Below are 16,016 nucleotides of genomic sequence, written 5' to 3'. Positions count from 1 at the left end.
AAACATGTATTAGCAGAAGTAACAACATGACAAGCTGTATACTTAAGAGCAAAAAAAGTGAACATGATTTGGTGTAAAGCAGATGACTAATGATATCAAACGAGAGCTGCATATGGGGGAAAAATTGTAAGGAGAAGGATGGAGAGCATTTGCATGAAAGAATATAAGACTTAGGCTAGGAAAGTGACCAGCATGGTAACAAAGGCAAAACTTGAATATGAGAAGAGATTAGTTCTGATATCCAAATCTGAAGTCATTATTTCTTTATGTAGCAAGTACGAGGAGAAATGATTGTAGAAGAATGACAATTATTATTATTATTATTATTATTTCGGGCAACTCCAAGTAGTCGACGGACTCATCGAGGGAGGTCCTAACATCATGTCAAAAACAACTATTCGACATTCACACAGTATCTATCATACGTCGCCTTGAACTCATTCATGGTCATAGCACCCAGAACAGACTCTGGCAGCTTATACCACTCATTCACCACTCTCCAAGTAAAAAACCTAGCTCTAACACCCCTGCTAACCACATTCTTGCCCAGCTTCCATGTGTGGTCCCTAGTCCTCCCACCACCACCAGTCCTATTCTCAAAAATATCTTCTGGATTAATCTTATAGAAACCCTTCAGTAATTTGAATGTCTTAATCATATCACCCCTTTTCTGCCTATCAACCAATTTTTGCAACCCATAAATCTTTAACCTGTTCTCATAAGGTTCATTCCACAGACCTGCTATCATCTTGGTCACTCGTCTCTGAATCCTGTCCGCCTCCTCCCCACCAAGAAGAAACCCTGGGCACAGTAATCTAGATGGGGTCTTATCAAGGCTCAATATAGAGGAACAATAACTTGTTTGTCTCTGCTTGTTAAAGTATTTTTCAGCAACCAAGTGATTTGATGAGCTGATTTAGCCACTTTTGCAATGTGCCCCCTAAACTTCAACTCCCTATCCATCAACACTCCCAAATCCCTGGCCTCATCAATCTCCTGGAGTACGGTTCTGCCAGTGTGATATACTGCTGCTAACCTTTTCACTCCAAAATGCATAACCTTACACTTTGCCACATTAAATTAACATCCATTTTCCCTAGCCCAGTCCTCCAAACTATCCAAATCATCCTGCAAAATTTTGACATCCTGTGCACTCACAATTGCTATACCCAATTTTGCATCATCAGCAAACAAGTGAACACTTCCTCTCAGATCCTTTCCTATATCGTTAATGAACAAATTGAAAAGTAGTGGTCCAAGAACAGAACCCTGCGGCACACCACTAGTCACACGCTGTCTTTTGGACTCCGCTCCTGAATAAACCACTCTCTGGTATCTCTCCATCAACCACCCTCCTATCCATCTCACCAACCCTATATCCATCCCCATCTGCTCCAGTTTGCTGATTAGAGTTCCATGTGGTATCCTGTCAAAGGCCTTGGCAAGGTCCAGTAGAATCACTGTAAACCCATTACCCTTATCCAGTTCAGCTGGCACTTTTATAAAACGTGAGCAAGTTATTGAGGCATGATCTATCCTTCTCAAAACCATGTCCCCCATACAGTATCCCATTTTCATCTATCCAATCCTGTATTTTTCTCTTGACTAATTTCTCCAAGACCTTGACAACGATTCCTGATATGCTAATCGGTCGGTAATTTACAACAGCAGTCTTGGAACCACCTTTATGCAGTGGAACTATTTTCCCCTCCTTCCACCCCCTCGGGACTAACCCAGACCTGAGACTCAAATTAAACAAAATGGTCAAGGGTACTGACAATTCTTTAGCCGCTTCACGTACCACATGAGCTGGTATACCATCCAATCCCACAGATTATTCACATTGAGGTTTTGCAATAGACTACTCACCTCCACTTCATTCACCACAATTCCTATATAATCTATTGGTTCATTCATTTCTGCAATGTCACCATCTGGATGATATATTCTTGCAAAGTGCTCACTCAGTAATTCAACTATATCAACTGATTCGGTTACCTCCCTACCATCGGCATTCTTTAAAATCAAAAAATGTATATCTGCCATATACATTTTTTCTTTTACTTGCAACATATCGAAAAAACTGTTTAAGATTCTCTTTAGCCTGCATGGCCAATGTTCTTTCGTAATCCTTTTTTGCTTTTCTTACCACACTCGTTACCCTTCTGGCCTGTGCTTTGTACTGTTCATGTGCCTGCTGGTCACCTTTCTCCTTAAATTCCCTCCATAGTTGTTTCTTTTTTTTTGCAGCTCAAGCCTAATGGTGTTATTCATCCATTTAACCTCTACTTGATTTATTATTCGGCCATTGCTTCATGCAAACACTTCTTAACCACCTCCCATACACTATCAACTTGTAGCCCTTGCAGTTGTACATGCCATGGCACTGAACCAATCAAACTCCTAAGCTTGTCATACTTACCAGCCCGTTAATTCCACATGTACCCCGCCTTGATTGTAAATTCCACGCCTTTAGCTACCTCCCAAGTCAAGACCCTATGATCACTCTCACCAATTGGTGGCAACGTGGTCATATTCGTTACAGCCAAATTCTCAGATGCAATTACTAGGTCAAGCACTCTCTGACCCCTAGTATTTTCCATTACATGATGTCGCAGATAGTTATCCCTTAATAACTTCATAAAATCCAATTCCTTCCTCCCATGTGTCCTCTCCTCCTTCCAATCAATGTTACCATAGTGGAAATCTCCCATAATAATTACCCTCCTTCCACTCATTTCTTCTATTTGCTTATGCATACTATCTCCACCATCTATTCCATCACCTGGTCTATAGCAGTAGCAGCATCCAACTGTATCTTTTGTTCTGCTAGTTTCAATCTCACACCAAATAGTCTCAAATGTGCCCTTTTCTCTATCCTACAGTTCCACTTCTATTCTCCTTGGCTGTAGCTCATCAGCTATCATCAATAACACTCCTCCCCCCCCCCATTTTATTCTCCCTGTCACTCCTGAACACACCATACCCCTCACATTCAATCCCACCAGCTGTGTCATCTTCTGTCAGCCATGTTTCACTAATGCCAATAACCTGTGGTCTGGAAGTGCCAACCGAGGCCAAAAATTCTTCCTTCTTGTTCCTAATACTTCTGGCATTAGTATACATGAATTGCAGAAGCCGATTTGTCCCATCCCTATTGCCGTATACTAACTATCCCATTCTGATTCGTGGTCTTTCCTACTCACTTGGGCATATTACACGCATTCACATACTCAACTGTCTCCCTAAAGTCTGCATATCTACCCCCCCCCCCTTAATTACTCTAGTTTCCCTGATTCTGTACATCCACTTCCACTACATTCGACACCTTTTCAAGTTTCCGTACATCAAATCCATTCAAATGTAAACCATCCATTTTATATAAATCCTTTCGCCCATCGAACTCATTTCACACATCCACAAATTCCACACCACTCATCAAACATAATTCACGCATAAAGTCATTTGCAATTATGGCCTTCCTTCTATACTCTGCACTGTCGTACCGTGGCAACAGACTCACCATCCTAACTCTCTCACTCTTCTCTTTTGCTACCTCAAGCAATTTCTTCACATCCTCACTCATAGCCATTTTGTTTCCTTTCAAATCATTTGTACCTGCTACCACTATCAATTCTTTCACCTGCTGCTTTTGCATTCTAATTGACTTGCTTACATTCTTAACATTCGCACCAGGTTGGTACGATTTTGTTAAACTCTCAACTAACACTCCTCTTACTAAGGAATCTCCATACAACACACGCTCTTTCATTTTGTTTACAGTCACCATCATACCCTTATTTTTTCTATCATACTTTTGCCGATTATTAGTCGGTACGCTTGGTAAACATTTTTGCCAACGCTCCAGCTGCCGATTTGCCCTATGTATTGCTCCACGTAATAGAGTGATCTCACCCATTGCATCAGTGTCATCATTTTTATTCTCCGATGATTCATTCAATCGTTCTGTATGTTTACCTTCATTCTCACTTTCAATGCGACTCTCACAGTTATCAGGTACTATCTCACAAATATCACGATTCATACCTCGCATATCACTGTTATCTATATTCTCACTTTCAACAACGATATCACTCACACGACCTGAAACACTCTTTAAATCTTCACATTCTTTACACTTTTTGCACACATTCACTCCACTATCGTTGTTTGACCAGACTCCAACCGCTCTCCTCAATGCATACATTTGGCAAACGGTACACTGAATCAAATCCTTTAAGTTAAGATTTTTAGACAAATAAAACAATGTTAGATGAAAATGGGAATAGAGTGACTGATGCAGAAGATATAGTTAAGTTGTAGGTAATAATCACCTTATTGATGTGCTTCAGCCTGGAAAAGGATTTTTAATAGAGTGATGGGGAGGGTTTTGAAGTTCAAGATGAGGGTATGTTACACATACTAAGTACTCTTGATATCAATAAGTAATAGGACTGTATGGTATTTTGAACATGGTTTAAGAGAATGTGCTAAGGAACTGACAGTAAAGACTGAAAAGCTAAGCTAATTGAAGCTTAGCTTTTCAGTGAGAATCTGGTTATGGAAAATTTTTCCCAAGGAGTGGAAGCAGGATAAGATAGTGCCATTGCTATAAAGGTGGTAGTAGAAGTGAAGTGTCAAACTGTAGCTGATTTATATTACTTCTAAAAATTGCTTTTGTAGTTAAGATTTTGTAGAAATTAGTGAGAGATCATATACATCATTGGACTGATGATAGTAATGTTATCTGTAAAGGTCAGAATGGATTTGATAAGGGTTACTCTGGTTTTAGTAATCTTTTATAATAAAGTAACATGAGCAGTTGATGAGGGAAGCACATATACTGCCATCTTTTAATTTCCAAAAGCATTTGACAATGTGCCACACAATCAGCTGAAATTTAAGTTACAGCACATGGGTTAGATGAAAGGTTAGTGAACTGCATTGAGGAGGACTGTCTGATAGAAATCAGTCGTGCATCAGAGAGCAGTAGCAAAGAAGCGATAGGTTTCAAGTGGAGTTCAACAGGACTGTGTCCTGTATAACAATAACTCTGTCAATGAAAGCAAGGAAATATTCAGTTGTTTGCAGATGATGGGAAGTTGGGAAGGGTTATTAGTAATTGTGCCAATGTGGAAATGCTTCAGGAGGACTTGAATAAGCTGAACAAATGGATAAATGAATGTGAGTACCATTTTAATGCAAAGAAATGTAAGGTCTTAAAGTTTAGGATCCATTGATGGGAAGCTGAATACTCTATTGCAGGAACTGTACTAGAAGAAGTGGAGGAGATAAGGAACCTTGGGGTTGATGATTGATAGAAACTTTAGGAGACATATCACAAAGGTGGTGAGAAACTTTAGGAGACATATCACAAAGGTGTGAAAGTAAACCAAAGGATTTCTGCAATACTGAGAAGAATGATGACCAGTAGAAATAAAAGACTAGTGATTCAATTGTATAAAGCTCTGATCAGAACCACACATGGATTACTGTGCTCAGATTTGGTCACTGGGATTTGAAGGGAAAAATTTTAACCTTGGAGAGGATGAAAAGGCGGATAACAAAAACGATATTAGGATTGTACAATGTTAGCTATGAGGATAGACTAAGTGTATGCAGACTGCACAGTTTGGTAGATAGCAGAGATGATATGATTGAGACATGAATTGTTGAGAGGTAGTTACAGGATTGACACTGGAGTTCTTTCATATGGTATAATCAAATGAACAAGCAAGGAGAGGGGTCGTCCCTGAAAGTTACAAAGAGAGGTGGTAAGAGGGTGGGAAGGAGTGGCTTTATTGCATTTAGTAAGGCTGTACCATAGATGCTTTACCTGATAGGTTGACGAGAGCATGAACAGTATAAATAAGTTTAAGGAAGAATATGACAGACCCCATGTTTTTTAAGATTGTTTTGCTTGCTTGGTGATATTCGTAGCATGATAAGTCTTAGAACTCCATGGAAGTCCTGAATAATAAAAATAATAATAATTTACACTTTACTAGGTAACAGTATTATTTCTACACATGTGATTTACGATTAGAGATTGTAACCAAATCAATTTTTGATTAAAAGAAAACTAATGATTTGAATTTAAGCACTGCATTTTTTATTCATAAATTTATATCATTGGGAGTGAAGGAGTAAATAGCTTTCCTCAAAACAGGTATTTTATGGCACAGTAATATCAAACAGAATATATAATGTATAACAAGTGTTTACAGCGATATAGGTCCGTGCGGTTAGCCTAGTGGCTGTGTGCTTTGCAACCATATGACTGGGGAAGGAGTGTCCCAGGTTTGATTCCCATCAAAGACATGAGGAATTTGAGGATCTTCCTCAGCCATAGCCAAGTTAGCCGGTCTTGGGCGCAGGCAGTAGTATTTTTTCCGCCAAGAAACCACTCCTCACCCTCTTGCTCACAGCTTAATTTTCAACTTCCAGGGATGGTCCCTTGTCATCGCTCCTTCCTGCTGTTCTGCTAAGCGAAAGAACTCCTCAGTGTCAACCCTCTAACTACCTCTAAACAGTTTAAAAGTCTCAATCATATCACTTCTCCTTCTTCTATCTACCAAACTCTGCAGTCCACATTCCCTCAGCCAATCCTCATAACTAACATTGTACAGTCCTGAAATCATCTTTGTTATCCATCCACCTCTGTACCCTTTCCAAAGTAAATTTATCCCCTTTATACAATGGAATGACAACTCTTTTATTGCTGCAGGTCAACATCCTTCTCAGTATTGCAGCAATTCTCTGGGTTACCTTCACCACCTTTGCAATATGTTCCCTGTCATCATCCCCAGATCTCTTGTCTTCCCTACTTCCTTCAGTACTCTTCCAACAGAGCATGCAGCTTCTCATCGATGTATCCGAAACTTCAAGACTTTACATTTTGCTGAATTAAATTAATATCTGCATTTATTTTCCCATCTGTCCAGTTTTTTCAAATCCTCTTGCAGGGCTGCCATATCTGCACTATTACTAACTCTTCCTAGCTTCACATCATCTGCAAACAACTGAATATCCCCTTGCAATCCACCAACAATGTCATTGATATAAAGGTTAAACAATACAGATCCCAGTACTGAGTCCTGTGTGACCTCCACTTGTAATCTTCTGCCTCCTTGATATTAACCCACCATATACATCTCTTTAATGCCTATCAGACAGCCAATCTTGAATCCAGTTTGACTAACCTGATATCTAAATCCATGTGCTGCAATTTAAATATCAGCTTATCATGTGGCACCCTGTCAAATGCCTTTGCAAAATCCAAAAAAATGGCAGTATACACCCTCTCTCCAAAAAGAAACCCAACTTTTGATAGAAAATAAAACACAGGCCAATTATAATTATTCAAATCATTTATTTCAACCAATATACTCTCCCTCAGCTTCGATACAGCATTTGGCATGGTCAATTAATTTGTTAAATTAGTTTTTTATATCAGTTTTTGGGATACTGTTGAGAGTTGTGGTTACTGCCGCTCAAACGTTTCAATGGTGTTGTATCGCTTTCCTTTCATCGGCAAATGAAGTTGGGAGAAGAGAAAGAAGTCACAGGATGCTAAATCAGGTGAATACAGCGAGTGATCCAACAAACAAACTTAGATTTTGCTCAAAAACTGTCTCACAATGTTCGAACGATGAGTTGGTGCATAATTGTGCAAAAGTAACCAGCTGCCTGCATCACGATATTCATGCCGTACGCAACGAATTCTCACTAACAATCGCTTCAAAACTTTGAGATAAAACTTGCCATTGACTGTTTGGTCAGGCGGAATGAATTCTTTGTGTCCTTGGAATCTTTGTGCTCATAATGCCCTTGGAATTGTAGAAACATATCAGCATTGTTTTTACTTTTGACTTCTCCAAGCTACTTTTTTTCAGAAGTTCCTCTTCTGGTGGTCTCCACTCAGCACTCTGGCGCTTTGTTTCAGGCTCATACTCAAAACACCACGTTTCATCACCAAGTTTGAGTGCTTACGAGCAGTTTTAATGAGGTCCTTGCAGTGTTCAGTTCGATACATTTTTTGGTCATCTGTCAACTTGTGGGGAACATATCGCGAATTCAATTTACGAAGACCCAAACTCTCAGTCAAAATAGAAAGGGGGATGGTAAATCCCTTTATGTTTTTATAGCCAGGTACGAAACTCGGATCGAAATCCATAGAGTTTCATGCCGAAAAAACTATCGGCGAGCCAAAGTGTAAATGATCACTTGGGTAGTACGATAGTTTTTTTGGCTTGAAACTCTATGGATTTCGATCCGAGTTTCGTACCTGGCTATAAAAACACCGGTAAAATAGCCTTCCAGCTTATTAAACTCGGTAGAAATGTTGTGCACAACTGATTTTGGAATCCCCAATTCATCTTCAATCAATCTCGCAGATGATTTTGGTTTTCTTTGATGAAATCACGCACTTTTTGGATGTAAACTTCGCTCAGTCCAGTTTTTGGATGGCCTAGCTTTTCATTGTCCTCAAGTGTCTCACAACCATTTGCATTTTGGAGTGAAAAGATTAGCAGCTAGCAGCAGTATATCACATTGGTGGAACCATACTCCAGGAGATTGATGAAGCAGGGATTTGGGAGTGTTGGTGGATAGGGAGTTGAAGTTTAGGGGGCACATTGCAAAAGTGGCTAAAACAGCTCATCAAATCACTTGGTTACTGAAAAATACTTTAACGAGCAGAGACAAACAAGTTATTGTTCCTCTACATCAAGCCCTGATAAGACCCCATCTGGACTACTATTCCCAGATATGGGCGCCAGGGTTCCTTCTTGATGGGGAGGAGGTGAAGAGGATCCAGAGACGAGTGACCAAGATGGTGGCAGGTCTGTGGAATGAACCTTATGAGAACAGATTGAAGGTTTGTGGGTTGCAAAAATTGGTTGATAGGCAGAAAAGGGGTGATATGATTAAGACATTCAAATTACTGAAGGGTTTCTATAAGATTAATCCAGAAGATATTTTTGAGAACAGGGCTGGTGGTGGGAGGACTAGGGGCCATACATGGAAGCTGGGCAAAAATGTGGTTAACAGGGGTGTTAGAGCTAGGTTCTTTACTTGGAGAGTGGTAAATGAGTGGAATAAGCGGCCAGAGTCTGTTGTAGGTGCTAATACCGTGAATGAGTTTAAGGCGTAGTATGATAGATACTGTATGAAAGATGAATAGTTGTTCTTGACATGATGTTAGGGCCTCCCTTGATGAGTCTGTCGACTCCTTGGAGTTGCCTGTAATAATAATAATAATAATAATAATAAACCACTTTGAAATCAATTAAACCACTTGTAAACTTGAGTACGGGATAAGCATTCATCACTGTATTCTTTTTTGAAGCATTTGATGCTTTTTGGTAAAACGTTTACCAAGTTTAATACAAAAGTCAATCACAGCTCTCTGTTTGAAACTCATTTTCTGACTGTTCGTCAAAACACAGTCACTCTTGGCACTCTTTTCAACTTGGCTTCCATTTCAACAAATTTCATAAACAGTTGATACAACACTAATGAATGTTTCCGCTTTTGATAATAAAAAGATAGAACAGGTGCGCCACTAGTTTCTTCTATTTTCGAAAAGTTGGGTTTCTTTTTGGACAGAGGGTGTATGCTATGCCTTTTCCTCATCAACTGCTCTTGTCACTTATTATAAAAGGCAATCATATTACTAAAGCAAGAACAACCCTTAACAAATCATTGTTGACTCTCACAGGTAACATTACCGTCATCTGCCAATGCTGTATATAGTGTTTCATTAATTTCTTCAAGATCTTAACAACTACTAATGAAACACAAATGGTTCTATAATTTGACACTTCCAGTCTACTACTGCCATTATGCTATGGCACTATCTTACCTTCCTTTCATTCCTTGGGTACCTTTCCCATAGCAAGATTTTCATTGAAAAGCTAGGTCAATGGCCCTGTCAATTCTTTAGTGTGCTAAAGAATTGACATCCATCCTTTATTGACATCCAGAGAACTCAATATTTGAAACACACTCTTCACTTGCACCTCTAAACCTCGAATAAAACCTACTTCTCCAGGATGGAATACTCCAATAATGTGTTCATTGCACAACTCCACTATGTCCTCTGCATCAGTCACTCTATTCCCATTTTTATCTCACAATGTTATTCTTCCACAATCATTTCTCCTCCTAAAAAAGTGGGAAGTCGCTTCAGGCTGATACCTTGCTCTTGAGTTTCCTGGTGATACAAAGCGGTCTCAGGCAATATGCCCCAACTTGTTGCAGTTGTGGCACCTAGGATTTTCTCGGCGGTAGCCTCTTCTACTCTTCTACTCTCTCTGGCCGGGGACAAAGGAGAGTTATTTTCACACCTGGCAGACAGCTCAGTCAACTTTCTCATCATTGTGTCCATCCTTTCTAACATAGGCTGTTGCAATGTAGAAAGATTGCAACAGCCTATGTTGCAACCCCTCTCTGAACTATTTTTGTTATCCCCTCTTCTTGGGAGGAAAGAGATTCATGATTCTTGGGAGATTCCAACGTCAATTGATTAATCACTGAGTCAAGACATTCTATAAGTGGTTGTTGAAACTTCTCTACCTTTTGTCTGATCAAGGAGCAAACTTCGCTAAACTCATAGGCAGCAACACTACAGATTGACTTAGTCTTATTTCTTCCATTTCCTCCCTGCACCTTCTGTTTCTCCTTCCTGTTCATTCCCTCCCTTGCTGGGTTGGAATTTCTACCCACATATGTACTTTCCTTGATCATATTAACTGGGCTTGTTACAGCTGCGGGACAAATATCCCCAAGCAGCTGTTCCCTTTCTTTTACAGCCTCGAAACAATCCCTCAAAGTGGTTATCCCCTTCCCGAATGCTGTTTCCCTCAGTTCTGGCCTTAGGCCAACTCTAAAATGCTGGAATATGGCCCATTTCAAGTGATCTTTCTCCTCATCGGGCACATTTATAGTACTAGCAAATGAGAGCAGCCTGTTGTGAAAGTCAGAGGCACATTCTCCTTCCTTTTGCACTATCTTTTGGAGCTTCCAGAGGCTGGGTCCCACACTTTTCATCCTTGAAAACTGGGAAATGAGGATTTCCCTAAACCTCTGGTAATCCAAAGTCTCTTTTAGGAGTGGCGAGGAGTAAAAGAAACTCTTTGCTCTTCCAACTAGCTTACTGCAAAGCAGAATAAGCAGCTGGAAGTCACTCCATTGCCCAATCTTCCTAAGCTCTTCCATGTAGTCAAAAAAAGCCCTGACATCATCAGTGTCCTCTCCAGAGAACTGAGGAAAAATCTGCTGGGGGTTTATGCTTTTAAAAAATTTTGGGTCGCTCAGATCCGAACTAGATGGAAGAGACATTCTTGTATGCTTGGCTTATACTCTTATATAAAGATTAATCTTCAAAGTTCCCTCCCCTTTTCTTTTTCCAAAATTTTTAAAATGTCCTGATTGCTGAGTATGAGACCGAAGACCAATTCATGGTATTTGATCCAGTTCTTTTATTTCTTTGGAACAAACACATCCTGTCGGCTGTGTCATTGTTATGTCATTGTTTAATTAAATATTTTACCTCTATCGTTCTCCTTGTGCCTACTGAAATCTGGCTTCTAAACTGATTTTCTGGGGCTGTTTCTCTCTTTGAGCTCTGACGAAATTTATTTGTTAATGCTGCACCAGTCAGAACTGTAGGATAGAAATTCTTATGCAAAAAAACTTTCCCAGAATTCAAGTAATATCTTATATAGATTAAGTAGCTAGGTAGATTGAGTTCTCAGTATACAGTCATGGCCTTGACAATCTTAAATTCCCCTTTTTTCCTCTAAACATGGGTTCGATATTTTCGTGAGTGGTAAAATTCAATCTCTTACTCAGACAAACTGAGGTATACATGGGAAAACACATTTATTATTTATCTAAGAACATTACAATTTATTTAAACAACACATATAATCAAGCAAATCAAGGTTAATACTAAAATACAAGTAAAGCAGGGTAATAATAATCAAACAGACAGGCTATTCAAATATACTCATGAGAATCTCATGTTCATCTATATCACAAACATGGATGTCGGTATTAAACTAGATTACTGCTACTAACAACCCATACACATTAAACTTGGTTTAGACAACTTATGAACGTAGCCTACCAGTTCAATTCGACTAACTGTCTCAAAAATCTCTCTTTCTTCTTTTTCTAAACTCTGTCCATTTTACACCTTCGTCACCAATAGATAACACATAAAAAGGAAGATTTGTACATTACCACCTTGTTAGATGATTTCTTGATCCTTCCCTCTGTTCTTTGTTATAGATTGTCCCTCTGTATGATGGATTGCCGCCACATGGGAGTCACGTGCTCGTCCCGAATTCGCCACTTGTTTCTTCTGGGCTTACGAACTTTTTGCATCACCGCTTCTAACATGATTTACTTTCAAAGGAATCCTTTGCTGCTTTCTCATCAGTTAGATCCACACCGACGGTCTAAAACTCGAACATTGCCGTCATCTCGTGCTGTACTTTCTTCGACTAGCGTCACTCAGCAATGGAAAACATGCTACCACTTTGCCTTCTTCACACATCTTGTCGGATATCAGGCATGCTGATCTGCTCAGCAACTTTGAGCAGGAGACCCATGGGGAAGGCACATGCGACCAGAGAACACCACAGCAACCAGGAGAAAAACATAAAGGAAGTTCTCTCAATGATTTGAATCCGTTTTAAAACCCCATTATAGTACCCTCTTTCCACACTCCAAACTTGTCTACGACGCTTTCCCATTTACTGTCATTGAGCGACATCACCTCCTTGTTGAACGCGCATCGCTTTTTTTGGGGAACGCGAATTTCTTGCACCCTCCACAAATACCTATTCATCGCTTGTTACGTCATCTTTGGTGGTCAAACTGCAACCTTTGAACTTTCGTTCGCACAATGATACATGACTTTATACATGGCATATTTTAACATTGATGTTTTTGACAAATTAAGATTCCATCTATTTTAGACAAATAATCTTAAACATAGTACAATTTAATATTTATTTCCTACTTCGATTTCATTTTAATTTAAGATTCAACCTCTTTTATATTTTAATTCCTTTTTAAGCAAAGTTAATATCTGCATCTTCACATATTACATCTGTTTTTTGCCAAGAGTACAAGTGTGCTTTTGCTTGATATTGTTCTCTTGTTAAATCTTGAATGGAGCAGTTCTATTCTTGATAGAACCATCATTCAAGATCGAACACTATTCATTATTAATGCTCTTCTAATCAGCTCATCATTATTATACCTGGGTAACATACATACACTGTCTTCCTTCTCTGAGTTTTCTTTTGTACAACCTCAAGCATGAATCTCAGATCTCTTGCCACATGATTTACACTGCCTCTCAAGTCATTTGTGCCCACCATCACAATCATTTCATCCATCTTTTCACTCTGCTTAATTGCTATAGCCACACTTTCTATTTCCTCCAGGCAAACACTCCTCTAGCATCCCATCTTTCACACCACGGATCATCAAGTCTCCATACATCACACCTCTTACCACTCTATTCCTTGATTGCTCGCCTGCATCCCTCACTCTCTCTCTTCTAATACTTTCTCTCCGTGTTCCCCTACTTTCCTGGCATCTCTGTATCCCTTGTTCCAGCATGCCCTCGCATTCTTCTCATTCCTGCCCTCCTACTGTTTCTATTCTCTCCTCTTCTATCATTTCCATAACACTCTCTCCCTCCAACTCAGATTCGCTTTGCATTCATCTCTTTCATTCACTTAATCTCATCTTTCACACTTCTCGACTCATTCCCAAGACATTCCACTTCTTCTTTCGGCGCATCTATCTCTCTCTCTCTCTCTCTCTCTCTCTCTGTGCAAGCTACCCACTCTTGCTCACCATTCATCCTCCCAATTAAGATCATCTCCAAAAACTTCACAATTATTCAAACTTTCCCCACTCTTATTTTTTCATTTATATTTCGTTTGTTATTCTCACCCTCTATCACACACTAGTCCTGCTAGGTCGATATTCTCCCACTTCTGATGTGAGACACTGCCAAGGTCAGTTATGATAATCTCTAATTCTCAAAGTTCTTCCCATTTCCTAAATTTTCTGCATATATGTACTCCCCCATCTCTCACCTGCCAATACCGAACTGCCAGGTACAAACATACCACAAGCACCGTATATTACAAAATCCTGTAGTATATTATGCAAAATGTAGTCCTTAAATGGGGGAATATTGGTGACACGCCATTCATAATTTCAGCTGCAGCAGCCACCATCATTCAAATAGTGCCAAGTACTAGGAACTACTACAACTATACTATACTAACTATACTAAATATGCTTTACTATAAGCTATACTTCTGCAATACCAAATGTATAAACTATACTTAAACTATACTAAACTCCAAAAGCAACAATACTAAAGGACACTTGTATCACTGAAGTATTATTATTAACATCTGACATCATGAAGTCAGACTCATCGTGGAAGGTGCACACTATTGCTTACCATGCTCATCCAACCGTGCCTTAAACTGATTCAATGTGTCTACATTAACAACACACGTAGGCAATGCATTCAACTTGCCACCCACTTTCTCTGCAAAGAACATGCTTCTCACTCCTCTGCTCACACCTTCCGTATACAATTTTCAGTGATGGCCTCTTCTTCTACACTCGTCTCCCATTCTATGAAAAATCTTCTCTATATCAACCTGATAACAACTCCAGACGAGCTTATATGTCTCAATCATATCCCCCCCCCTCCTCTTCCTATTCATGAGGCTGTGCAATTTACATTCTTTCAATCTGTCCTCGTACTCCACATTCTCAAGACCACTGACCACCTTTGTGAATCTTCTTTGGAACCTTTCTAACATATTTTCATCACCACAAAAACCTGGAAATCAAATCTGTGCAAAATAATCTATATCAGGCCTGATCAAGGCCTTATACAATGGCATAACTTATTTGTTTTTGCATGTCAGTGTCCTCCGCATCATTGCCATTATCCGATCTGATGGCTTCACAACTTGTGCAATTTTGCCCCTGAATTTTATGTCCTTATCCACCACCAGTCCAATATCTCTCATCTCCTCTACCTCCTTTAAAGTTTCCCCACCAAGTTTATACTTTGTATCCTATCGTTGCTTAACAAATTTCAAAACCTTACACTTTGGGACATTAAACTGACAGTTTCATCTTACCTGCCCATTCATGAAATATATTAAAGTCTTTCTGTAAGGCCATAACATCTGCTTGACTCTACATTGCTCTTCCCAATTTTGCATTATCTACATATCACTAGTTAAACCCTTCCTAATATCGTTAATATACAAACTGAACAACAGTGGTCACAAAACTGACCCCTGCAGCACACTACTAGTGACTTTCCTCTTTCGGCATACTGCACCACCATATACAACTTTCTGATACCTATCTGACAGCCAGTCACTGATCCAACTCAGAAATCTGTTATCTAGTCCAATATGTTTTAATTTATTTAACAGCTTATATGGTAATCTATGAAAAGCTTTTGCAAAATTCAAGTACAGCACTGTATATGCATCTCCCCTGTCCAAGGTATTTGTCACTTTATATTATAGTACATAAGATAGTAAGTAAAACATGATCTTCCTTTAACAAACCCATGCTGATAGCCACAGAGAATATTGCTGTTATCAATCCACTTCTGTATCCTGCTTCTCAGCAGTCTTTCTAGTACTTTCACCACAACTCCAGACATACAGATTGGTCTGTAATTTGTAGCCAGTCTTATCACCACCTTTATGCAGTGAAACAATTTTACATTCTTTTTACTCCCTTGGAACCTGTGCTGTTGTAAAACTCTTATTAAACAGGTATGCCAATGCTACTGCTAACATTCCCTTAAGATGCATGGTGATATGTCATCAAAGCCTATCATCTTATTGACATAAAGGTTATTTATATCCTCAAATACCTCCTTCTCACTCACAATTAAGTGATCCTCTCCTGTGTCCTCTACACTTAAGTTTCTCATG

At 39.4% G+C, this 16,016-nt stretch overlaps 1 protein-coding gene across 1 annotated transcript in view; it reads left to right on the top strand.

The window, feature by feature from the left end:
- nwk (FCH and double SH3 domains nervous wreck) overlaps positions 1–16,016 on the top strand; it is a 493,235-nt gene that overhangs the window by 140,374 nt on the left and 336,845 nt on the right. The gene's annotated exons all lie outside the window — the stretch shown is intronic.

This window comes from Typopeltis vanoorti, chromosome 16, assembly GCF_054136105.1.
Source record: "Typopeltis vanoorti isolate ZY-2024b chromosome 16, IOZ_Tvanoo_1.0, whole genome shotgun sequence".
Taxonomy (NCBI): Eukaryota; Metazoa; Arthropoda; class Arachnida; order Uropygi; family Thelyphonidae; genus Typopeltis; species Typopeltis vanoorti.
The sequence above is the reverse complement of the archived record's forward strand: the minus strand, read 5'-3'. Positions and strand labels throughout refer to the sequence as shown.